Source organism: Petaurus breviceps, unplaced genomic scaffold, assembly GCF_028583685.1.
Source record: "Petaurus breviceps papuanus isolate PSGF00001 unplaced genomic scaffold, PetGlider_PUasm1.0 90849, whole genome shotgun sequence".
In the NCBI taxonomy this organism is placed as follows: domain Eukaryota; kingdom Metazoa; phylum Chordata; class Mammalia; order Diprotodontia; family Petauridae; genus Petaurus; species Petaurus breviceps.
Genome location: NW_027187361.1, coordinates 17,588,713 through 17,614,127, shown reverse-complemented (window position 1 = coordinate 17,614,127; position 25,415 = coordinate 17,588,713). Strand labels below are relative to the sequence as shown.

The 25,415-nt window shown below is 41.6% G+C and overlaps 1 protein-coding gene and 1 long non-coding RNA gene across 2 annotated transcripts in view; one reads left to right on the top strand and one right to left on the bottom strand.

Moving 5' to 3' along the window:
• Nucleotides 1-4,417, bottom strand: part of CYFIP1 (cytoplasmic FMR1 interacting protein 1) — a 174,961-nt gene extending 170,544 nt beyond the window's left edge. Inside the window, exon 1 of the mRNA XM_069072936.1 lies at nt 4,261-4,417. The gene's annotated coding sequence lies outside the window, so the exon portion shown is untranslated. The remainder of the gene's footprint in view (nt 1-4,260) is intronic.
• A 222-nt stretch (nt 4,418-4,639) lies between these two features.
• LOC138149722 (uncharacterized) lies at nt 4,640-5,477 on the top strand. The gene is made up of 2 exons (XR_011165406.1): nt 4,640-5,089; nt 5,266-5,477. It is a non-coding gene; the product is annotated as an uncharacterized lncRNA (long non-coding RNA).
• Nucleotides 5,478-25,415: the final 19,938 nt, after the last annotated feature.

Here is a 25,415-nt window from a genome sequence, read left to right as displayed (position 1 = left end):
CAACCATTTCTTAATTTCTTTTGTATTCCCAGAAGAGTCTAGGTTTCCTTAAGCATATAATAGACCCTTGATATAATTTGTTAAGTTAAGCTGAATGACGGAAAGGACTCAAAGAATGGAATGTCTCCAAGGAGTTCACCCTTTTAGGGAAGTCAAAATCCCTTAATGACTAATGGAAGCCTTCTAGATGAGCATGTGTTTGAAGTTCTGCTAATAGCAGCCAATGAGGCTGCCTGCTGCCTGCCAATACCACAGCACTGTAAGAGGACTGATGGTACTTCTCCATTGAATAAGCAAAATCAAGTTCTATTCATAGAGCCGGGGAACTGGCGTGGGCAGCTCTCCTTGTCTTCATGGGAAACTCAGCCCACGGAGGAATTGGTATTACCATGATTTCATCATCATGATTATATCTCCACTTCACATTTGCGCAACATTTTACAGGTCACACATATATATGTATGTGTATACATATAGGAGCATATGTGTATATATATGTACACACACATTTAATTTAATTTTTGGTTGAGAAAGCCCCTCCACCAATGCAGATCTGCAATTGTTTTACAACTTAAGAGTCTGCAAGAGATGCCAAGGACACTACTGGGTTAATTGACTTGCCCTGGCAGGGTTACATAACCAGCAGTATTCCAGAGACAGACTTTAAATCCAGGTTTTCTTGACTGAGGTCAGCTCTCACTCTCAATTTGTTGTTCGGTCATGTCTGACTCTTTGCGACCCCGTGGACCATAGCACACCAATACTGTCCATGGGGTTTTCTTGGCAAAGATACTTGAGAGGTTTGCCATTTCCTTCTCCAGTGGACTAAGAAAGGCAGAGGTTGAATGACTTGCTTAGAGTCACCCAGATAATAACTATCTAAAGGTAGATTTCCTGACCCCAGGCCCAGTGCTCTATCCACTGAACCACCTAGGTGCCTCTGTATCTCTCTCAATACATTCTAATTTAAGCCTCACAATTACTTTGGGTCAAAAAGATCTTTGTTGGGAGTCCCAGTATCAAATTGTATCACCCTGGGTAAGTCACATTCCCTGCCTCACAGGTCTGTGTTACACCATCAGTGGTGTTATCTCCATATTGATTTACAAATTAGGGAGAACAACTTGGAACTACACCCAAAAGGCTATAGAGCTGTGCGTGCCCTTTGACCCATCAATACCACTACTAGGTCTGTATCCCAAAGAGATCAAAGAAAAGGGAAATGACCTATTTGTACCTTATTTATAAAACTGTAACTGCAACCTATTATATTTTTTCAATATCTGAATCCTTTGTTCAGTTAGGGGAGAGGGAGAGAGGGAGAGGGAGCCAGAGAGACAGAGACAGAAAGAGAGAGAAAGAGAGAGAGAGAGAGAGAGAGAGAGAGAGAGAGAGAGAGAGAGTGTGAGAGTGTGTGTATTCAAATAGATCTATAGGAACAGGTCACAAAAGGGGCTGACTGAGGGTACATGGATGATCAGTGGAAATTCACCACTGTTAATGAGAAAAATCAAATCAAATCAAAATCACAGGTTCTCTTGATGATAACTAGTATCATCACCATAAATAAAGAATTAGAATAAGCACAGTATAAGTGATTTGAGAATTTTAAAATAAAATTCTATAACCTTAAGACAGTCATTTCATCCCTCTGGGCAGCTGCCTCACTAATAAAAAGCAAGGAATGGACCAGATCATGAATTCTTCACTTTTTATGTGTTAGGGGCCCCTTGTGCTATCTGGTAAAACCAAAAGTCTTCTTCTAGAAATAATGTTTTTCAATGCATAAAATACATATGTCACAAAGGAAATCAATTATACTAAAATACAATCATCAAACTATTCAAGACAATTTCATGGACTCGATGATTACTTAAAAGCGCTTGTGCTTGAGCGTGAACAAGAATTAACAGACACAAACACAAACATGGAGCCTACAAACCCTTTTTTTTTTTTTGTGGCAAAGGATATCTTCAACACCTTAATCTCATTTTAACCACAATGGTGTAACAATTACAGGAGAGAGTGCTAGTAGACTTGGCAATAGTAATTAAATAATAATATTTACAATTTCTTTTTGTAAAGGAAATTACATTTGCCTATAATGCCATTTAAAAGTTTGGTTTAATTTCTTTCAGGCCCCAAGTTAATTTATGTGACATTATTTTCTTCAAATAGAAAATGTCAAGTAAAGGTGGTCCAGGAATAACAAAATAGCAAGTGCAAATATAACCTCTTACACGTACATGTAAAATAACGTATAGTTTTAAGAATGCCAGCCTTCTTTAGTTGTCAGACTCTTGACAAGACTGGTCACCAACATGCAATGAAATTTTTCCTAGTTGAAACTGCTGTAAGTCTATCCTGCAGACAGTTCATAATCAGTGATTAATGACCATTTTGCAGTATCAAGCCAAAATGAACATAAATCATGGTAAATGCCATACTGAAGCACACAGTATTGAAACTGTCCATTAGTATGAAATATTGATACCAAAGCTTCAGCTGCCCAAAGATAACAAATAATACAAATCAGGCTTTAATAAGCAACTACAGTCTGTCATTGTAAAGATGTCAACCCTAAGATTGGCACTGGATCCTCCTCTTGGCTTTAAAAATGATGCTTAAACTTAACTCTTCAATTAGTCTTTCACTGCTTTTCCTTATACTCACACAATCTGTGACATTTCCAGCCATGTACATCTCATACTTAAAATATCGGTTATGGAATTTTGTCATGACACTTAAAAAACTCACAATCAGGAGAGGAAAAGTGGCTGTTTCTTCCATAATACTGGCCACTGAGCACAAAATACATTAACAGGAAGCACCCAGCACATCTCCTTCTGTCCTGCAAAATCCATTTAGCTTCAGAAGGATCTCCTCTCCCAAGGAAAGGCACTGCATCAAAAAAGTTGTTTAAACTCCTGATCCATCATCTTCATGCAAGATTAACAGGCTTACGTAAGTGACCTACACTTTCCATTACTTAACCTCTCTCAGACCTCAGTTTACTCCAAGGATATTAACACTTGCTTCCCAGAGCAGCAGGGACTTTCAAATGAGTTGAAACATTTTGCAAGCCTCAAAGAACCACATAAAAGTCAGCTATTGTTATTGTTGTTGTGGCTACTGGTGTCCGGTTGTCTAATTTTGAAAGTGACCTCTTATCCTTTGTAAGGAAAACATGTGAAGGGGCTTCCTACATTAAAAAAGAGAGGCTTCAAACCTACAAGGCCAACCTTACACCACAATAGCGCGTGAGTGTGCACCTAACAATTGTCTTTCACATAAAGTTGGATTATTTCTATTTCGTGGCTTGGAAACAGAAAAAGAAAGCACAGGCATAAAGCAGAGCGAGTTTTATGAATTTTAAAAATAAAGAGTTCATCAAAGATCTTGGAGCTGCTTAACATCCTGTTCTGATACAATAACCTGGCCGCTAATGACTTGAACCAAACATCCCCAAATCAGTGCCCCCGTATTTCACATGGCCCTCCAGGAATCTTTGGAAGGAATCTGTAAGCCCCGAATTCCAGGCCTGTTTTTCCAAAGGATGGACTAGAGGGATTGGTGGGGAAGAGCGAACCCCCGGGGAAAGCCAGGGGGGCTAATTACATCCCCTCGAAGCCACCACTTTTATGGAAGTTGATTTCAAGAAGTGATATTCCAGGGAACCAGGAAGGTGTAGGACTCTGAAACACAAACACGCCCACACACACGCACCACACACGCACGCTGCTTGGGTGGTGGGGTTTCCCACTGCTGGTCACTCTTTGCATCTTTTTCTTGGAGTTGATTTCAAGGAGTGACATTCTAGGGGTCCAGGAAGGCAGGGGGCACACACTCGCGCGCACACTCACTCACACACACTCCGACATACACACACTTGGGGCATGAGGTTTTCCCGAGACGGGATTTCACGCGTGGGCCACCCCCTCCCCGAAGTAAGTCCCCGGGGTGGGCTCCGCTCGCCCCCTCCTCTCCCCCAAGAGGACCCCAGGCTCCGAGCCAAGTCGGAAGGACGCAGGACCCCACCCCCGCACAGCGCGGTCCGCAGGGCCAGCGCCCCCAGTAAAGCGGCTTCCCGGACTCTGGCTCGGACCAGACAGAAGCCCCCCCAGCCCGCACCCACCTCCTGGGGGCCACCGCGTGGGGGTGGGAGGAGCGGCGGTGGGGAGACGCGGTGGCCGTGCTTGTCCCCCCCCAAGCTCCGCGGCGCGGCCCCGGGAGAGAGAGAAGCGGGGAAAAGTTTCTTACCGGGCGGTGGGGAGACGCGGCTGCCCAGCAAGGCGGCCCTGGCCCCCGGGCAGGGCAGAGGGGCTGGCTCCCGGGACCCCGAGCTCCCCAGCTCCCCGGCTCGGGCTGGCCGGGCTTGGGGAATTTCCTGCTTTGAGTCACTCGGACTGGGAGCAGCCCTAGGAAACACCCTTCCTTCCTTCCCTTCCTCCTCCTCCTCCTCCTCCTCCTCCTCCCGAGCGCGCACAGCCCGGACGGCTCGGGCTCCTCCTCCGGCTGCGGCTGCGGCGGTGCTGGCGGAGGGGGCGGCCCCGGCTCTCCCACTGCTATCCCATCCCTTCCCCTTCCTCCCAAACAGCCCCACCTCTCGCTCTTCTCCTCTCCCTTCCCCTTCCTCCCTTCAGCTCGCCCAGCCCCGCCCTCTCCAGGCCAGTGCCAAGGAGTCCGGCCGGCCCGGGCCGCCCCCAGACTCCTCCTCCCCGCGCCCCCTCCTGTGCCCTAGGACATGCCGCCCATTCGACCCCGTCCAGGGAGCAAAGCTCAAGTCTGGACAATTCCCCGCCCTCCCTAGTGCGCGCACACACTCACACTCACACACACGCACACCCACCCACCCACACACACTCCCCCTTCCTCCTCCCCAGCACGCCCCCACGATCTGGTGAAGAAGACGATAGAAGGAACAGGCTATTGTTCCCCCGCCTGGATTTGCCAGGCTGGTGCAGAAGGGAGTTTCCTGCCTTCACAAAATGGAGCCTGGGCCCTCTTATTGGGGAGCCAGGATGAAAAGCCCCGGTCGACTAAGAAAGAAGCTGCGCTGGAAAGCCAGCCGTGCTCGGCAAAGGAGAAGGTACCCAGTTCTCCTCCAGTGCGGGCAGAACGTGTGCTGCTTCCTTTGCAGAAAAGCCTCGAGGGGTTTGCAAACTTTGGGGAAAACAAAGTGCAAGGAACTCTGGTATTTGGGGAAGCCTAAGAGCCGGGGCATAACCTATGGTTGATAAGTTTTCCTTCCGTTTCCCTCTCCAGACATTATTGTACTGTCGCGTTGAGGGTCTCCACCTCTGGGTCCGCAAGAAGAGGAGTCATTTCCACAAAGGTTAATACCCACCCTGGGCACGGCACCCACAGCCCCGAGTTTGGTGCCAGGGCTGCAAAGACAAGTGTGACCAGCTGATGAAATACCAGTTTTACAACCTTAACTTGGCTGATGAATGCACATCAACGAGAAACTACACCTAGACTGTTTCTGTGTGTTGATTTCAATCATCTGGGAGGGACTTACATTTTCATACTTAAAAAACCAAACCCAAAACCACCCCGGGAATCTGACTGATGAATTACATTTTACTTTTTCTAGTTTATCGGAGGCCAGGGTGACTGCACTATTTATTGTTAGATTCACAGATAGAGCCCAGTGAAAGCAAGATCACCTTTCAGCAATCTCACCTGCCCCTTTTAAAACGATTCCATAGGAACGCACAGCGGTCTGCTAATATATCCCTAAAATGTATGTGCTAAACACTACGGCATCTAAACTTATCGTTAAACTAGGAGGAAGTTGGTCAGTGCCCTGTAATCTGGGCTAATACATCTAAACTTGTTAGAGCTTCAGTTTTCTCATCTGTAAAATGTAAACAGGCATGACGATACTTTGCACTGCCAATTTTCACATAGGTTATTGAGATAAAGTAATTGAGTGCTATTCCAATCAAAGGTATTGCTATTAAATAAGTTATTAAATAATAAAGTTATTAAATAAGTTTTCCCAATATACCCCAGATATAAGGAAGTTGAGGGTTCCTTCAAATGCTCTCTAGTTTCTTTATATTTTGTAAATAAGAAAAAAAGTGACCTTATCCCTGCAGGAACACTGATTTCTCCCAAGTTATCGATGATCTCTTAATTATTAAATTTTATGATTTTTTTTCAGTCTTACTGCTTCTTGACCTATTTGCCACTCCCTCCCCCCAAATGTTTACTCTCTGGGTTTTGTCATGCAATGCTCCCCTCGCTTTCCTATCTGAGCCTGCTCCCGTCTCCTTTGATTCATCAGCTGGGTCACACCTCGTCCACACCATCTATGGTTGCTCCTTTAGATTCTGTGCTAGGCTTAGTACAGTCTCTCTACACTCTCTCTAACCTCACTAGCTCCCATGGGTTTAATCGTCATCTTTGTTCTGAGGACTCCCAAGTCTCTATATCCTGTCCTAGTCTGCCCTTGACATTTAACACTTCATGACCAATTGTCTATTGGACATTTCAGCGAATGTCCCAAAGACGGATCAAACTCAGAATGTCCAAAACAGAACTCATTGTCTTTCCTGCCCAATCCCATTCCTTCTCCAAACTTCCCTATATCTGTTAAAGGCACCCCGTTTCTTCCACTCTCTCAGGATCCCTCACTCAAAGCAAAGTCAACTGCAAGTCTTGTCTCATCTCCCTGATGCCATGATCCTCTTAAGAGAACGAAGGACAAAGCAACACTCCAGGATCACAAGCCCAGTGTCATGTCTCACCCTCTCTCACTCCTCGTATCCAGTCACTTACCAAATCTTGAAGCTTCTGTCTCCCCAGTGGCTCGCCCATACCCCTTCACTCTGCTTACACAGCTACCACCTTACTTCAGGTTCTTATCGTTTCTCAACTAGATTATTTCAGACTTAATTGATCTTCCTACCTCATCTCTGTCTCTCTTCCACACTGCTGCCAAAGGCATTTTTTAAGGCACAGATTTACCATGTCATTCCCTCTCCTCCATAAAATCCAGTGACTTTCTCTTGCTTCTAGAATCAAATCTAAACATCTCAGTCTAGATTTTAAAGCCTTCCTCAACCTAACTTTCCAGCCTCATAGGACATTATAACCTCGCTCCCACACCAGGCAATCTAGCCACTGTCCTCTCTATTCATCACAGGAGACACTCCTATCTCTTTGCCTTTGCATAGGCCTTTCCCCATGAAGGAATGGACTCTCTTCTCACTTCCAACCTCATAGAATCTCTGTCTTTAAAAGACAACTCAAAGATTACCTTTTGTTAACCTCAATTTTTTTCCATTAAATTTTTTTCAATTAACAAAAATAAATTTTCTCTTCCTCCACCCCCACTATGGTTGAAAAAAAAATCTTTCTAACAAATATGCATAGTCAAACAAAACAAATTCCCCCATTGGCTATGTCCAAAAATTATGTCTCATTCTGATCTCTCAGTCCTTCACCTCTCTCCCAGGAGAGGCGTAGCATGCTTTATCATTAGCACCGTGGAATAACTGTTGGCATTGAACTCATCAGAAGTCTTGTCATGGTGGTGGTGTTTTGTACAAATTGTATTCCATACGTCATTTTACATAAATTGCTCTCTTGGTGGTGTCCTCTTTGTTATTGGTCCATTCAGGTATTCCTCTGTTTCACTGAAACCATCCCTTTCTTTATTTCTTATGGCATAATAGTATTCCATATACCATGTACCATACAAATTATAATATTTGTACACCATAACTTTTTCAACCATCCCCCACTCAGTTTCCAGTTTGGAGCTACAATGAAGAGAGCTGCTATAAATATTTTTGTACATCTGGGTCCTTTTCACCTTTCTTTGATCTCTTTAGGGCACAGGTCTGTTAGTGATATGCTGGGTCAAAGGGTTTATACAGTTTAATGACTTTGGGAGCACAGTTCTAAATTCAAATACCACATATGGTGTGAGTCGACTGCTAGTGTCTTCCTCACACTACTTTTATTTAACTCTTTGTATTTGTTCTTTTTATATTTGCCCTGTATTGATATATTGTCTTTGTTATCTCTCCCCCCCCCCTCAAATTCCTTGAGAGTAGAGATTCACTCATTGTATTTCGTGTCCCCAGCACTGGCACATGTTGTTGTCAACCAGGCAGAACTGGCCTCTAACCTGTGGGTGATTGGAGCCAAACAAAGCAGGCCAGAGACAAGAGAGGCAGGAATCAAACAGTTTAGTTTCAAAGAGAGGGAAACAGCTTGCAAGCAAGGAGGAAATAAGACACTTGTACTGGGGCCCTGTCCCCAGTGGGAGGACCTGAGACATCATAGAAAGATCTCAGTACTTATACCTATGGCTACACCATGAGCTGTATCACTGACAATGATGGGTAACAGCAACAATGAGACAGATTTGATTCATAGCAGGACTTCATGACCAGAACATGGTCATGCCTGGTGCTTGCCTGAGCTCAGAGAACACCTGGTGTCGGTCAAAGCCATACAATAATTCTGTGATTTTTGCCAAAGGGTGAGATCATCCAGAGGATGACTGCAAAGGATTGCTCTCACGGCAAGCTCAGGGCACAGCTTGCTTCCTGGCCTTAGCATTGGAAAATGGAGTGTCTCCTAATATCTTGACATTTCCCTCTTTTGGCCAAAGGGAGGGTGTCTGAAAGAACCCCTACCCTTCTGGCCAATAAAGGAGAGGCATGTATAAGGCAAGATGCCATGAGGGGCCAGGTGGGCCAGGACAAGCATTTTTATCCCAATCAATTAGTTCCTTGAAGGGGACTATTGGGGAAGTGTGTTCCAGGTGTCATTACTTGCAAGCAGAAAAGGGGGAAGCAAGAATGTAGAGGGAGAAAATGCCAACACATGCTTGAATCAGGGCCTTGGTGGTTGGGCATGTAACAAAAGGAAAAAAAAACAGAGGACAGTATGTTCATCCCTCTTCTGGAGCCTTGGGACAGCTGTCTCATCTGGATTTGGGCTGTTTCTGCGTCTGTACCAGATGAACCTTGAGGTCCCTGCAGGGTTCTGGTGTCCACCAAGAGCAGGGGCTTTCTTCAGATGATCCAGGAGTCCACACTCACAAGTTTGGCAGCTTCTGAGTCGTAAGAAGCACCTGATAGGGGCCCTTAGAGAAAACTCCTTGCATCTGTCTTTAAATCTGAGTTTCTGGTCAGCATAACATATGTCATTGGTTAAAAGTCTCTAAACAACAAAGAGATGATCCAGTTTCCCAGCCACGCAGGTCTAGGTTCAAACAATGCAATAAAATTTTTCTCACAGTTCCCATAATTGCATAATTACATTGTCAGGTACAGATCAAACTAGTCAGAGGTCTCTCAGTGTACTAGTTCTGAGAAGGGAGATTTACATGTTACCAAGGTAACCAAGAAAACTTGAACATAAATAAAATCAAATTTCCTCGTATTCCATGAGCCATTCTCAATATCCCTTTAACCAGCACATTTTGAGTCCCCAAGGTCTCAGGCAGTTATCTGGTCTCTAAATGTCTTTTCTTGGACAACAGGTTTTATTCACAGGACAGCTCTGAAGGCGGCTCTGCTTCTCTGGTTCCAAATCTAGAGGCTCCTAGATAATTCTGAAACTTCAGAAAATTTCAGTTCACATACCATTTCTTGTTTCTATCCTTACCTGAATCCTGTACCTAGTACAAGAATATTTTTTAAAAATTATGAGGATCCAACTGCAAAATGAACTCTTCTGCCTTTTAAAATTATGAGATGCCTTAATAATGAGGAAATAATTTGGAGGTGGAGCAAAGACGGCAGAGTAAAGGCAGGGACTTGCCTGAGCTCTCTCCTGAACCAGATACCTTTAAAAAATGACTCTAGGGGTGGCTAGGTGGCACAGTGAGTAGAGCACCAGCCCTGGAGTCAGGAGGACCTGAGTTCAAATCCAGCCTCAGACACTTAACACAAAAACTAGCCATGTGACTGTGGGCAAGCCACTTAACCCCAATTGCCCTCCAAAAAGAAAAAAAAAAAAAAAAAGACTAAAAAAATTCTAGGGCAGGAGAACCCACAAAAAGACCAAGTAAAACAAATTTCCAGGCTACAACAACTTGGAAGGTTGGCAGGAAAGGTCTGTCTCACCAGAGTGAGAGCAGCACAATCCAGTGCAGGCCACACCAGCACGGCCCCAGCTCCAGTAAACCAGAAACAGGCCTTGGGAGTGACTGAGTTAGCGGTTGCAGCTGCTGCTTCTGGGGCTCTTAGCCCACAGATGGTAAAGGCGTTGAACAGTTAGTCAGAAGGAGATTCCAGGGGTCTTTTTGCTAGCACTGAGGCAGAGCTCTCTTCCTTTGTCCAGACTTGGATCTGGGATGCAGTCCCGGCTGGCAGTCCCAGGGTAATCAAGAACACTAGCACAACAGAACTTGTGGTCACAGAGCAGGGACCCTGCTCACAGTTTCAGGACAGAAAAGGGTTCTGGTGGTTGCTCACAGACCAGAGCACAGGCCAGGACAGTAGTAAACACCTCTCCTTAGATCATAACACCTTGGAATAACTGAAAACTTACAGGTCCCTAGAGGTATCTCTGAAAACAGCTGCACAAAACCCCTGAAGCTTAGAACAGTGTGCCCTCCAACCTGGAAGCAGAGCCCTACTTTAACAAAGAGTAAAAACCAAGTGATAGGCTGCGAAAATGAGCAAACAACAGAGGCAAAAAAACACCTCTGACTATAGAAAGTTACTATGCTGACGAAGAAGATCAAAACACACACTCAGAAGAAGACAATAAATTTGACACTCCCACATCCAAAGCCTCCAAGAAAAATATGAATTAGGGGTGGCCAGGTAGCACAGTGAGTAAGAGCACCGGCTCCAGTGTTGGGATGACCTGGGGATCAAATACGGGCTCAGACACTTGGCACCCACACAGAAACACCTGGCCGTGTAACCTTGAGCAAGTTACTTAACCCCAGTTGCTTAGGGGTGGCCAGGTGGCTCAGTGAGTAAGAGCACTGGCTCCAGTGTCAGGATGACCTGGGAATCAAATCCGGGCTCAGATATTTAGCACCACACCCAGAAATAACTGGCCGTATAACCTTGAGCAAGTTACTTAACCCCGATTGCTTTAAAAAAAAAAAAAAGAAAGAAAGAAAAATATGAATTGGTCTCAGGCCATAGAAGAGCTCAAAAGGATTTTGAAAATCAAGTAAGAGAGGTAGAAGGAAAACTGGGAAGAGAAATGAGAGTGATGCAAGAAAACCATGAAAAATGAGTCAACAGCTTGATAAAGGAGACACAAAAAAAATGAACACCTTAAAAAACAGATTAAGCCAAATAGTAGAAGTCTAAAACGCCAGTGAGAAGAATGCCTTAAAAAGCAGAATTGGCCAAATGCAAAAAGAGGTCCAAAAGCTCATTGAAGGAAAGCATTCTTTAAAAATTAGAATGGAACAAATGGAAACTAATGACTTTATGAAAAATCAAGAAAGAATAAAACAAAATCAAAAGAATGAAAAAGTAGAAGACAATGTAAAATATTTCATAGGAAAGACAACTGATCTGGAAAATAAATCCAGGAGAGATGATTTAAAAATCATTGGACTACCTGAAAGCCATGATCAAAAAAGAGCCTAGACATCATCTTTTAAGAAATTTTCAAAGAAAACTGTCCTGATATTCTAGAAAAAGAGGATAAAATAGAAATTGAAAGAATCCACCAAACACTGCCTGAAAGAGATCTCCAAATGAAAACTGTCAGGAATATTATAGACAAATTCCAGAGTTCCTGGGTCAAGGAGAAAATATCACAAGCAGTCAGAAAGAAACAATTCAAGTATTGGGAAGCCACATTTAGGATAACACAAGATTTAGCAGCTTCTATATTAAAGTATCAGAGGACTTGAAATATGATATTCCAGAGGGCAAAGAAGCTAGGATTACAACCAAGAATCACCTACCCAGCAAAAATGAGTATAATCCTTCAGGGGAAAAAATAGATACCCAATGAAATAAACTTTCAAACATTCTTTTTTTTTTTCCTTTTTGGAGGGCAATTGGGGTTAAGTGACTTGCCCAAGGTCACAGGGCTAGTTTTTGTGTTAAGTGTCTGAGGCCACATTTGAACTCAGGTCCTCCTGACTCCAGGGCTGGTGCTCTACCCACTGTGCCACCTAGCCACCCCTCTACTTTTAAGACTTTTATAAAATCTAATCCCTATTTTTTTTTTCTTAAAACAAATTCTACAGAGTTGTACCCTGAAACTTGCTAAGATATTTTGAGAAGTGAGTGAGTTTCTGGAATTACCCCAAGGTTCCAGGAGTTCTCCCCTGCAATCTTAAAATGATTACTCTTCAAACTCCTTAATCTGCTAAAATATTTTTAGTAGTTCCACAAACTTTGATTATCTAACTTTATTTCTGTAATTCCAACATAGCCAAAGCTGAAATGACAGAAAAAAAAAAGCGTCTTGCAGATTTTTTTTCTCTTTTCTTACAACCCAATCTCTTTTAGAAAGTCTAAAGCAGGAGTTAGTCCTGCTTACTGGGACAATTGCTTCAACTGTGAAAGTTTATTTATCTTTTCCAATGTTCTAAACTCTCTGGCTACAGCCCATAGAAGTTTTTCTGGTTGACTGTGTTTTAAATCTTTCAAGGTAACAGAATCTAGCTCACAACACAAACATGACCCTTTACATTTTACAAAGACACAAATACAAACAAAACAGATACAAACAGACACAGATAGTTTTTAATAAAGCACACAGTTATAGTCCATACAAAGGCACACAGTTACTGAAGCATGCAGTTTTAACTTTACAGAGGCACGCAGTTTAAAAAGCAGTAGAGACACACAGAGGGACAAGAAATATGCAGTTAAAATTTTATAGAGGTGTACAATAAACACACACACGTGTACACAAGGCATGTAGAGAGGTCAATTAACAGAGGTATACAGTTTAAGAAAGGATATCCTTACCCAAATGATTCAAGATGAACCAGGTCCCTGGAGGGGCCCTGGAGTTTTCCTTATAAAAAATGGTGAGCTTGACCAAGATCAGTGGATTAGAGCAGGTTAGACAAGGCAGAGAACTCACAAGATGAGGGGCTAGAGTTGGACTTTGGAGAAATAAATCTCTAGTGGTACCTGGTGTGTTCCCACTGTTACTGGAAAGTTCAATGGCCCAGTTCCATGTCCAGTCCCACTTCTGACACCAATTAATGTGAGCTGAATGAAATTGGCCTCTGACCTATGGGTGGTTGGAGCCAACAAGAGTAGACTAGAGACAGTAAAGTTAGGAATGAAACAGAAGTTTAATTTCAAAGTGAGGGAAACAGCTTGCAAGCAAGGAGAGAATAGGATACACGCCTGAGCCCTGCCCCTAGCTGGGGGGTGGAGGGTGGACTTTAGTACGGCCAAATCTCAGTACTTATACCTATGGCTGCACACTGAACTGTAGCCCTGACCATGACAGGTAACAACAACAATGAGACAAATTTGATTCATAGCAGGGCTTTGTGACTAGAACATGGGTGCTTGTCTGAGCTCAGAGAACACCTGGTGCTGGTCAAAGCAGTACTGTAATTACATGATTTTGCAAAAGGGTGCAGAGAATGAGCACAAAGGATGTTGTTATGTGACACCCAGGGCACAGTTTACTTGCTGGGCCTCAGCTCTGGAAAACAGAGTGTCTCCTAATATTTTAATGTTATTCAGTCACTTTCAGTTGTGTCTGACTCTTCATGACCCCATTTGGGTTTTCTGTTTTGTTTTGTTTTTCTTTGCTTTTTGGAGGGGGGGAGGTAGGGCAATCGGGGTTAAGTAACTTGCTCAGGGTTACACGGCCAGTTATTTCTGGGGGTGGTGCTGAGTATCAGAGCCTGGATTCAATCCCAGGTCATCCTGACTCTGGGGCCGGTGCTCTTACTCACTGAGCCACCTGGCCTCCCCCTGGTGCTCTATTTACTGCACCACCTAGCCGCCCCTGGGGTTTTCTTGACAAAGATGCTGGCATAGTTTGCCATTTCCTTCTCTAGCTCATTTTACAGATGAGGAAATGGAGGCAAACAGGGTTAAGTGACTTGCCCAGGGTCACATAGCTAGTGTCTAAGACACTTAGTAGGGACTTATTCATTGTATTTGTGCCAGCAGACTTGGCACATTGTAGGTACTCACTAAATGCTTGTTGGTTGACTGAAAGGCACTAAGTTGTATATACTTTCTAGATGCTCTGATTTGATCAAAGAACTGGAGATGCAGCACTGGATTTCCAAGGAATCAAAAGAGCTAGATAAGGATCAATCCCATGGAGCTGGTGAGATTACCCAAGAAGAAAAGTTGAGACAAAATGGCTTAGAGATGAGGCTTGGGGAACACATATTTAAAGCATGGGAGGAGAACAATGAATAAGTAAGGAGACTGAGAAGAAGCAGTAAGAAAGGTAGGAGAAGAATCAGGAAGGTGCAGTGCCATGGAAACCAAGTAGTTTCCAAGTAGAAAGAAAGGGTGGTTAACAGTTACAAAAAGGTCAAGGAGGAGGAGACAAGTTGGTATTACAATTTTAACCACATCACTGAAAATGGAAAGTTCATGAGAGAGGAATAGTGAAATAAGTCTGGAAATAAGTTTGTGATAATGTGAAGATCTTCAGATGCCAAGCTGATGAGCTCACATTCACCTTGTAGGTGATGGCGAACCATTGGATGTGTTTGGCAGGAAAGTGACATGATAAAAATGGTGTTTTAGTAACATAATCTCTCTACCTTATCAGCAAGGGAGGGGATCAGATTATATGGTCCTTAAGGTTCCTTCCACCTCTAATAGATCCGTCGTCTTGAGGAAAAATAATTTGACAACTCACATGGACCAGATATGGATGTGGAAAGAGCTTTGAAGCAAGGAAATTGTCTGAGAGCCAATTTCTTCATGACCAGCCTCCTTCATGAAGCTTTCCCTGACTTCTTCCTCCAGAGTTCTCATAGTATGTTTGCACTTATTTCTTATATTCTATTTCTGTATTCTGTTTATTTGTATTTAAGTTTTATCTCCCCAGCTTAATAGTAGAGATAGCCTTATGCGTCTTTATATCTCTCTGCTTTTATTGCAGCACAGCAATTAATAATAGATGCATGGATGAATAAAGGAAAAAACATTTATTAAGCATTTACTATGAGTTAAGTGCTGGGATATAAATACAAAAGCAAGAACTCAAGGGGTTCCTGCCCTCAGGAACTCTGTGTGTGTGTGTGTGTGTGTGTAAAACATGTGTTTATTAGCTTTCAAACTTTCCTCATACAAAGCCATAAAAATTCTCTATTTTCATTATACATGAGTCTAACTTCTTTCTGCATAGTTACAATGGCATATATTTGTACTTTGAGCTTATATTCTAATAGGAAGAAAGAGCATGTAAGCTCATATATGTTTGCCGCTGCAAGGATAATGGCATGGCCCACAGTGCCCTTTAGTCTCAGAAGCTGGTTGGATGACAAGTCTGGTTTTCCAGAAGGTACAGTGACAGAGGAAATAGCAAAGTCTGGATTTCTGGATAAATATTAATCATTATTTGTTGAGTTGAAATTTCTAGGGTTTCAGAGTAATAATTACAATGATATAAGAATATGGCAATCTGGACTGGGACAAGGTTTGTACACTAGGAGCACAGAGAGAGTGAAGCATCAAAAATTACTCCAAAATGTAATGCCTACGTGGAGCCACTGACAGATTAATTGAGAAGAATGGTTGTTTTGGGGAAGAGATGAGTTTTGGTTTTAGACATGTTGATTCTGAGTTGATGAGAACTTGAAAACACCTTACCAATCATTTAGTCTAACCTTGCTAGCTGACAAGAAAGGAAACCAAAGCCCAGAAGAGTTGAGTAATATGCCCAGGGTCTCACAAGTTAGTGTGCCCTTCCTAAGTTAGAATCACCCTTTTTAGTGTAGACCACAGCTATCAGTGAACAAGAAGGAAAGTTGGAAGACATATGGAAATACAGAGCTGGTGCTTAGGAGAGGGACATGAGGCTTAGGGATATATATCTGGGGATCTTTCTTATAGAATTAAGTTGTAGAAATGTATAAGATCTCAAAGAAAGTACAGAGAAGAAAGAGTAAGAATCAAAGACTTCCCTCTGGGAGATTTGGTGTCTGACAACACCAAAAGAACTCCCACGTCAATCTCCCCCACTTCTCGTGGATCCCCAGGCCTAGATTTGTTCTGTTAAAGAAAGAGGTAAGGGGCGGCTAGGTGGTGTAGTGAGTAAGTGCCTGCCCTGGAGTCAGGAGGTCCCCAGTTCGGTTCCAGACTCAGACACTTAACACCCACACACACACACACACAAATAGCTGTGTAACCTTGGGCAAGTTACTTAACCCTAATTGCCCTCCAAAAAAAAAAAAGAAAGAGGTAAGCCTGATGATTCTAAATACCCACAGAGTTTCCAGGAGCCTGTGATTTGTACTTGGGCATCGAGTGTTCTTCGATGCAAAATTACTAAAGATAAGGGATTGCTGTGACACTTTGCAAGGCTGCCTGTGTCACATGGGAAGTGTGTGGCCCAGGCAGAAATTGAACCTAGGTATTACTGACTCAAAGGCACATGCTGCCTTGCAGCAACAAAATTCCCCTCTCTTTCTTTTAGAATGCCACATATAGCACCTTCTGAGAAAGGAAGAGATAAGAAAGAAGAAAGGGGGCTCTGCCAAAATAATTTTCACTGTCTTGAGCTAATAAAACCCCATACAATATACATCTGTCTAGAGTTTATGTCCACAAATAATGACTGTAGGAAGAATGAGCACCAGACTTCTCTAGTGCTGGCTCTGTCATTTACTTTCAGTATAACATAGATGTTTGGCAGATTGAACACTATAGAAAGCAGAATGTGCTTCATGGATATTAATTATAAGTATAAACAAATCAATCAGCAGGTCCTTATTAGGGATGTACTATATTCTAGGCATTGTACTAAGGACTATAAATTCAGATTTAAGATACAGTTATCCCTTCTACGTGGCAATTTTCCCAATTGAGGCTTTGATATATCTTGGGTCGGCATAAGAAATTAAATAGGAATTTCTCGGGAATTTTGCAGAAGCTTCAGACAACATGCAAAGGCTAGCAGATGACAAAGAAGAAGCTTATAAATTCAGAAATAAATAAAATATACCCATAGTATTGTGGAGTATCAACGTATTTTATTTTTAATACCATAATAATTCGGAGTTCTCCAATGCAAAGGGGAGGTTAAAAAACTTTCATGTGGATTTTCCTGATCGAGGAGTGCCGCACCCCTAAACCCCTGCAGTGTGGAAAAGAAAACTGTAGCCCCTACTCTCAAGAAACTGACATTCCAATGGAGCTAGAACACACACACACACAATGTATATATGTGTATACAAACAAAGACAAACATATACATATATCCACATACATACATACATATCCATACACACACACATATAAAATAAAACTAGGCATGGTAACTCGAGAGAGGAAGGCACCAGTAGCCATTGGAACCTGTAAAAGCTTCTGGATATAAGCTGGCACTTCAGTTATTCTTACACCCTTAATATTTAGAACCACTGAAGAAAATAAGATTTACTCTGAGGAAAGCTAGCTGGTGTGAAAATTTGAGAGTAAGCCCAAGAGTATCACGATTCCACTGTTTCTCTTCCCTATAATCAGGACTTGAAATTCATTGTAAGAATTGTTTTTATTTCTCTGTTTTATACAACAGCCAACATTCACTGATGTTTGAAAAATAAATCTCATCTACAAATATGCTGAACCAAAGGGACTGTATCTGTCATTTCATATTCACTTGTTCAAATTTGTCATTAAAAAACCCTTCAGCCTCTAGATGGCACTGATGCATGCGTCTTCCTTTCAGAAGTCATTATTTACCACAATGCTATCTAATATTTGGCTTTTGAAAAGTGTAAATCTATGGGTACTTAGAGCAGTACCCAAAATATTTCTTGACCCAAATCTCAACAGATAAGCATTGTCATTTTCTAAATGAGAGATACCATCATGTACATTGCTGATTAACTTTTTTTTCTTTTAAACTAACCTATGGTTTCATCTCTATAAGGAAATTGTGGTAAGGCACTTTCTCCACCAAAGTAGGTCAGTATCTTCCTGGTAATTTATTTCCTCAGAGAGCTGCATGGGGCACTGAAAGTTTAGTGATTTGCCCAGGTTACCACACCCCATATGTGACAGAAGAGAAACTTGAACTCAGTTCTTCCTTACTCCAAGGCCAGTATGGCACAATGGTTATAAAGCATAATGAATTGCAATCAGTATTATTTGAGCAGTTTCTGTATTAAACTCAAAACTTAGCACTGAGCTTTTTGTCACTGAAATGATCACTTCAGGTATGATTCCAGTTTGATCTGACACAGATATCTGAACAAAAGTATTTTATTTTATAAAAGAATATTTTCCTTTATGGAAAGATTTGCCATGAGAATTAATTTCCATTTAAGTAATGAGTTTCCCTGCTATATTTTAAATGTTTCTGTTCACAAAAATTCATTTTGTAATATTTATGCATACCTTTCTAGGACCACATGTGCTGGGTAAATAATATAAGAAATGCCATAGATCACTGATGCATTTCCCAAACTATTCTCTTTCTTCATTGTAACTATAAGAAAATTTCAAAGCTAGCAATATTTTTCTACAATATTAAATGTTATACTTGTTACCAGCAACAGTTTGAGAACGTGGATAAAAACTTAATTACAGAATCAAAGATTCTCAGAGCTGGAATATACTTTGGAGGCCATCGAGTCCAACCTATATCTGACCACAAACTTCCTGTACAAACATACTCAATAGCTGGTCATTCGGCTTTTGCTTAAATACTTACAGTTTTTAAAATTTAATAGTATTTTGTTTTTCTAATTACATGTAAAACAATTTTCAACATCCATTTTTTGAAAGATTTTGAGTTCTAAATTTTTCTCCCTCTCCTTTTTTCTCCCCCTTATGCAATCATATATTTCCACATTAGTCATGTTGTGAAAGAAGAAAGAAAAGAAAACATTAAAAAAGTGAAAATACTATGCTTCTATTTGCATTCAGACTCCAGTTCTTTCTCTGGATGTGGACAGCAATCCTCATTATGAATCTTCTGGAACTGTCTTGGATCATTGTATGGCCAAGAAGAGCTAAGTTTACCATACTTGATCACTGCACAGTGTTACTGTTACTGTGTACAATGTTCTCCTGGTTCTGCTCGCTTCACTCAGCTTCAGTTCATGTAAATCTTTCCAGGTTTTTCTGAAATCTGCCTGCTTATCATTTCTTTTTTTTTTCTTTTTAAATTTTTTTTTGTTTTTACTTTTCTTTTTTTATATTTTTTCAAGTGCTTTATTAACTTCTGGTTTACATCATTCATTTGCACCAGATTTTTAGTTACAAATTTTCCCCCCTTTTTTCCACTACCCACCACCTCAAAATAGCGGTCCCACAGAATATCCCTTCCTCCAATCTGCTCTCTCTCATATGTTCTCCGATACCCTATTTGACTTTTCCAGTAGGGCATGGTGGATTTCTATGCCCCAGTGCCTGTATATCTTATTTCCCAATTACATGTAAAATAATATAAATAATAGTATAAATATATAAATTTGATTGTGAAACTTTGAATTCCAGATTCATTCCCTTCCTCCCTTGTCACCCACCCTTACTGGGAAGATAAGCAATTCAGTATAGGTTGTACATGTATAGCTAATGCAAAACATTACCATGGTAGATATATTGTAAAAGACTGACTATATTTCCCTCCCTCCTCTCCCCCCTCCCACTTGTTCTATTCTCTACTTTGATCCTGTCCCTTTTCAAAAGTGGGTGCTTCCAAATTCCCTCCCCCCCTGTCCTCCATTCCATCATCCCCCTTCTGCTCTACTCTCCTGTAGGGTGAGATACCCTACTTAATGTGTATGTATTCAATAAGAATAATGTTTTGCCTTTTTGCCTTCCTGTTTTTCCCCTCCATTGTAACCATTTTCCCTTGCCTCTTCTATATGAGGTAGTTTACCCCATTCTGTCTCTCCCCATCTCCTCTCATTATATTCCTCTCTCACCTCTTAATTTCACCTTTTAAGTATCATCCCTTCCTGTTAAATTGGTCCTGTGCCCTCTATCTATGTATACCTGTAAACATATATACACACCTTCACATATGTATTCATATGCCCGTATACCCTTATATATATGTGTATATATATGTTGTGATAGTAATGGAATGTGGAGATTCCCCTGTATTGGGCTTGGTTTTCAAATTGATTGTGTTAAAACCCAGAGCTTGTTAATCCCACCTGTGGGATGGACTTGTTGATGTGAAAAGAAAGGCCTGAACTGGGAGGAGCTGGTGACGTAGATTTGGAGAGACAAGAGAGAGGCAGAAGAACTTTTTTTTTTTTTTGGAAGCAGCACCTTGTGGAGAGAGAGAGACTAAGAGAATTGCTGGTGGCCGCTTTGAATTGCCCTGGACTTTTGAGACCTCTGCCCCCTGAGCTGCCAAGGACTGAGGAGACATGGCTGTTTTGCTGGTACTTTGTCTGTCTGTTTTGATGTTCTTTTGCCAGATTTGTCCACTGGTGAAAGACAGTCCTGTTGTTGAAGAAGTCCTGGAACCTGGCTATTCGCTAAGAAGCCCTAAGACTGTCCTGCAGACAGAGAGTGAATACTGTCCACTGGTGAAGGACAGTGCTGTTGTTGCAGGGGTCTGGAGACTGTCCTGCAGACAGAGTGAATACTGTCCACTGGTGAAGGACAGTGCTGTTGTTGCAGGGGTCTGGGAACCTTTCTATTGGTTCAGAAGCCCTGAAGAAGGATTTTCTTGTTGTATGTTTACAGAAATCCTGGGAGAGGGCTTTGCTAATGTTTTCAGGGGTTCTAGGACTGTTCTACAGACAGAGGATGAATTAATGAAGGGACTAGCAACGTATCTTGTGGCCTTGCTAAGCCTTGTCTCCCAAGGAACTAAGATTGCTGAGAACTTGCCTCCTGTCAAGATGAAGAAAAGACCTCCATTTGGGTATTAAGTGCTGTGTTTAAACTTGATGTAACTCTGGGGTAGATTCAATTGTGATCCAGGGGTGGGGAACTTTTGACCTTATGTTTGGAAACTAATCTCCATTTGAGAAGAGGGACTTTGTGGTGGATTAAATTAAGGTATAGCCTAGGGGTGGAGAAGTATTTAGAACAGAGACTTTGTAATTGATTGAATGATTGGAAGGTCCTGGGGTGGGGTAGTGCTTGGAGATTATTTAATCACACTTAGTAAATGCTGTATTTGGAATGATGTCATGTTTTGACCTTCTCTGTTCTTGGTTTGTCACTGAATAAAATGGAGAGCAGCTATGCTGGTATTTTGAACCTTGGGAAGTTGCCTTTCCTTGGCATTACATTACATATGTATACATATATGTGTGTGTATATATATATATTTCTATTCCCTTCAACTATTTTCATACTGAGAAAAGTTTCATCAGTTACAATTATAATTTTTCCATGTAGGAATGTAAACAATTCAGCTTTGATAAGTTCCTTATGATTTCTTTTCCCTGTTTACCTTCTCATGCTTCTCTTGCTTCTTGTATCTGAATGTCAGATTTTCTATTCAACTCTGGTTTTTTAATCAAGAATACTTGAAAGTCCTCTATTCCAATGAATGACCATATTTTCCCCTGAAACATGATACTAAGTTTTGCTGGGTAGGTGATTCTCCTTTGACCTCCGGAATATCATATTCCAAGCCCTTCGATCCCTCAGTGTAGAAGCTGCCAGATCCTGTGTTATCCTGATTATGTTTCCACAACATTCAAATTGTTTCTTTCTGGCTGCTTTTAATATTCTCTCCTTGATCTGGGAATTCTGGAACCTGGCTATACTATTCCTAGGAGTTTTCTTTTTGGGATCTTTTTTCAGGAGGTGATTGGTGGATTCTTTCAACCTCTATTTTGCCCTCTGGTTCTAAAACATCAGGGCAGTTTTCTTTGAGAACTTCCTGGAGGATGATTTCTAGATTCTTTCTTTGATCATGGCTTTCAGGTAGTCCAATAACTTTTAAATTATCTCTCCTGGATCTATTTCCAGGTCAGTGGTTTTTCCCACGAGATATTTCACATTGCCTTCTATTTTTTTTTTTCATTTGTTTGGATCTGTTTAATAGTATCCTGATTTCTCATAAAGTCACTAGCTTCCATTTGCTCTCATCTAATTCTGAAGGAATGATTCTCCTCAGTGAGCTTTTGAGATTCTTTTTCCATCTGGCAAAGTCAGCTTTTTAAGGCATTCTTCTCCTCATTGCCTTTTTGAGCCTCTTTTGCCATTTGAGTTAGTGTTTTTTTCCTCAGGTGTTATTTTAAGGTGCTATTTTCCTCAGTCAGGCTATTGACTCTCATTTCATGATTTTCTTGCAACGTTCTCATTTCTCTTCCCAATTTTTCCTCCACTTCTCTTTTCTGCTTCTTAAGGTCCTCTATGGCCTGTAACTAGCTTGTATTTTTCTTTGAAGCTTTTGTTGCAGGAGTTCTGACTTCACTGTCTTCCTCCTGTTCCATGCTTTGATCCTTTTAATCACCAAAATAGGAATGTAAAGTTGGGTTGCTCTGTTTATTTTGCTTTCTTTGCCTGCTCATGTCGCCACTCAATTACTTGACTTTTGGACTTTTTGCCACAGTATGACTCTGCCACCAGACAGGGGAGCTTCATCCCAAACGCTGGGGTTTTCTCAGCTGCTGAAGGTATTAGTTGGGTGCCCTCTCTGAAGCCTCCACACGCTCTGGCAAGTTGGTCGCACACCCCAGGGCCTCCACCCTAGACCACAATCCAGATCCAAGCAGGTTAAAGCAAGAGCGATTACCCCTCAGACTGGTGCTTGGTCACCCTACGCTCTGCAGGCCAGGAGCTGAAGCAGCCACTTGTGGCTGTGGCTGCAGGGCCTTGGCACCTCAGAGGCTTTTCGCCCCGGGGGCAAAAGCCTACGCACTCCCACTTACTGGGTTCCAAAGTCGACACTGCACTGACCTCTCACTTTGTCCTTAGCATCTATGTGTTGATAATTCTGGAAACCACCACAGCTGCTGGTGATCTGAAGTCCCTCCAGCCAGTATTTGGTCAGGTCCGCCCTGGGGCTAAAACCTCTGGCTCCTGTGGGGCTGGGCTGGGCTCACATAGCAGTGTGCTGGCCCCTTCCTGCCGGCCTGCTGGGCTGTCCTCAGTGGGAGGTTAGCTTCTCTGTGTCATTTTGTGGGTTCTGTAGCTCCAAAGTTTCTTCAGAGTCCCCTTTTACATGAATTGGGGGAGGTGGAAGCCGGAGCCCCTCGGAAGTCCTTTGCCATCTTGACTCCACCCATTTTTATGTTTCAACATTAACTTCTATAAGATTTTGAATTTTAAATTTTCTCCTTCTCCTTCCGCTCCCTCCTCAAGATGGTGTGCAATCTTATATAGACTATGCATGCACAATCATGTTAGGCATATTTCCACATTGTGTGATGACTAACCTTGATTTTTTAATCTTGTCATTCCATGTGTTATTCATCCCAGTCATCTGAATATGTCATAAACCTCTACTGTGCTAGAAAATGTTCTGCTTTTCTTAATCACCTTTCCTTTCCGTTTTCACCCCTATTTATTGAAGGCACATTGTATAATCCCAGACAAATATTTATGGAATTGTGAGGTCCCAAGAGTTCTGTGCCTAAATCAATTTTTAGAAAAAACTGTACTAAAAATAGAGCCAGTAACTTCTCATGGACCGAGGTGGTTCCATATACACTAAATAGCTTTTTGGAAGTGGGAATTAATTCATTAGATATTATCTTCAATTCTGAAGGCTGGATGCCAAGAGAAACCCGATTAGTATTCATTCAACAATTATTAAACTTTTTTCAAGTTTTTTTAAAACTTTTCAAGACACTGGTCTAATATCTGAAGTTGACATTCTTTCGTCTTAAGAAAACCAAGGGATAGTTAACAATTCTACGAGTATGCTGTGTAAAGCACAAATTCTGAGGGAAAAAATAACAGCAGCAAATGAGCATAAGCATGCAATATTCTAACATGAAGGAAAAGTTGATGAGCTCACACTGAGCTGATGGACTATAGTTGGGTACAGCGCAGTTAAACCAGATGGCTAGGAGATATTAAATGATTATAATCAGCGGAGGACTGAAATGCTACATTAGGAAATAGTTTACAACATTGATCTTGGTTTCTCACAGGAATTCTATAATATTGTTCTTAAGTTAGATCTCTAAATCAATCTACTAAAAGAAGTTATAGGTTTATTTCTAAAACTGACAGTATAACTTTTATTAATTTATTTATTTTTAAAGCAACTGGAGTTAAGTAACTTGCTCAGCTAGTTATTTTGCATGGGTGTTAAGTATCTGAGGTCAGAACTGATCTCGGGTCTCCCGACTCCGGGCCGGCGCTCTTACTAACTGCACCACCTGGCCGCCCCTGACAGTGTAACTTTTAATAACACATTTCTGAAAATATTTACTAGTTCAACTATTCATTTTCCCACCTATAAAAAATTGGACTAAATTATTTCTGAGGTATTTTCCAGTTCTGACATTTTGTCATTCTACGATTCTAAATTCTTCTAAATATTTAGATAAAGGTCACTTAATCCTGGCTATTTCTATTAAGAAATGACAACTTGAGGGGCGGCTAGATGGTGCAGTGAGTAAGGCGCTGGCCCTGGAGTCAGGAGGACCCGAGTTCGGTTCCAGCCTGAGACACAACACCCACACAAAAATACTAGCGTGTAACCTTGGGCAAGTTACTTAACCCCAAATTGCCCTCCAAAAGGCCAAAAAAAAATGACAACTTGATCCATATTTTTAAAAAAGTACACATGCATTTATTAATAAAAAAAACACAATCCTACAAACTGCTTAAAGATTAATTCAAAGAAATGCCCATTTTAGCAATTTGGCCTGGCAGATTCTTCATTCCAAGAGTAATAACCAAAATCAAACTTCAGGAAACCATTCCAACCCTACTGCTAAAGTGAATTAATGTGCCCTTTATATATGTTCTTGCAGACAAATGTTCTTGGAGCACAAAGACTTTGTACCATTCTTTGGGGAGCAAAGGGATCATAAGCTAATGTCAACCAAATAAATGAAAGTTAGAAGTCAGTATGTTAATAAAACTCCAACTAAGAGGAAAACCATAGTGAGACAACAGGTTATGAAGCCAAAAATCAATCCTGCTGCCTTAACAAAGCTGAATACTTAAAGCTGGTCAACAAATAAAGACAGATAATAGTTGTCAATAAATGTTTTCTTTTTCATAGAGGGTAAGGGAGCCAATCTATGTTGCTTGAAAGGGTTCTCCCAAGATATTTGGAAAAATTATCTTATGTCACTAGAATGGTCCTTACTTAAGCCAGTCACTGAATTTCATTCAAGAGTGAGAGAATATCAA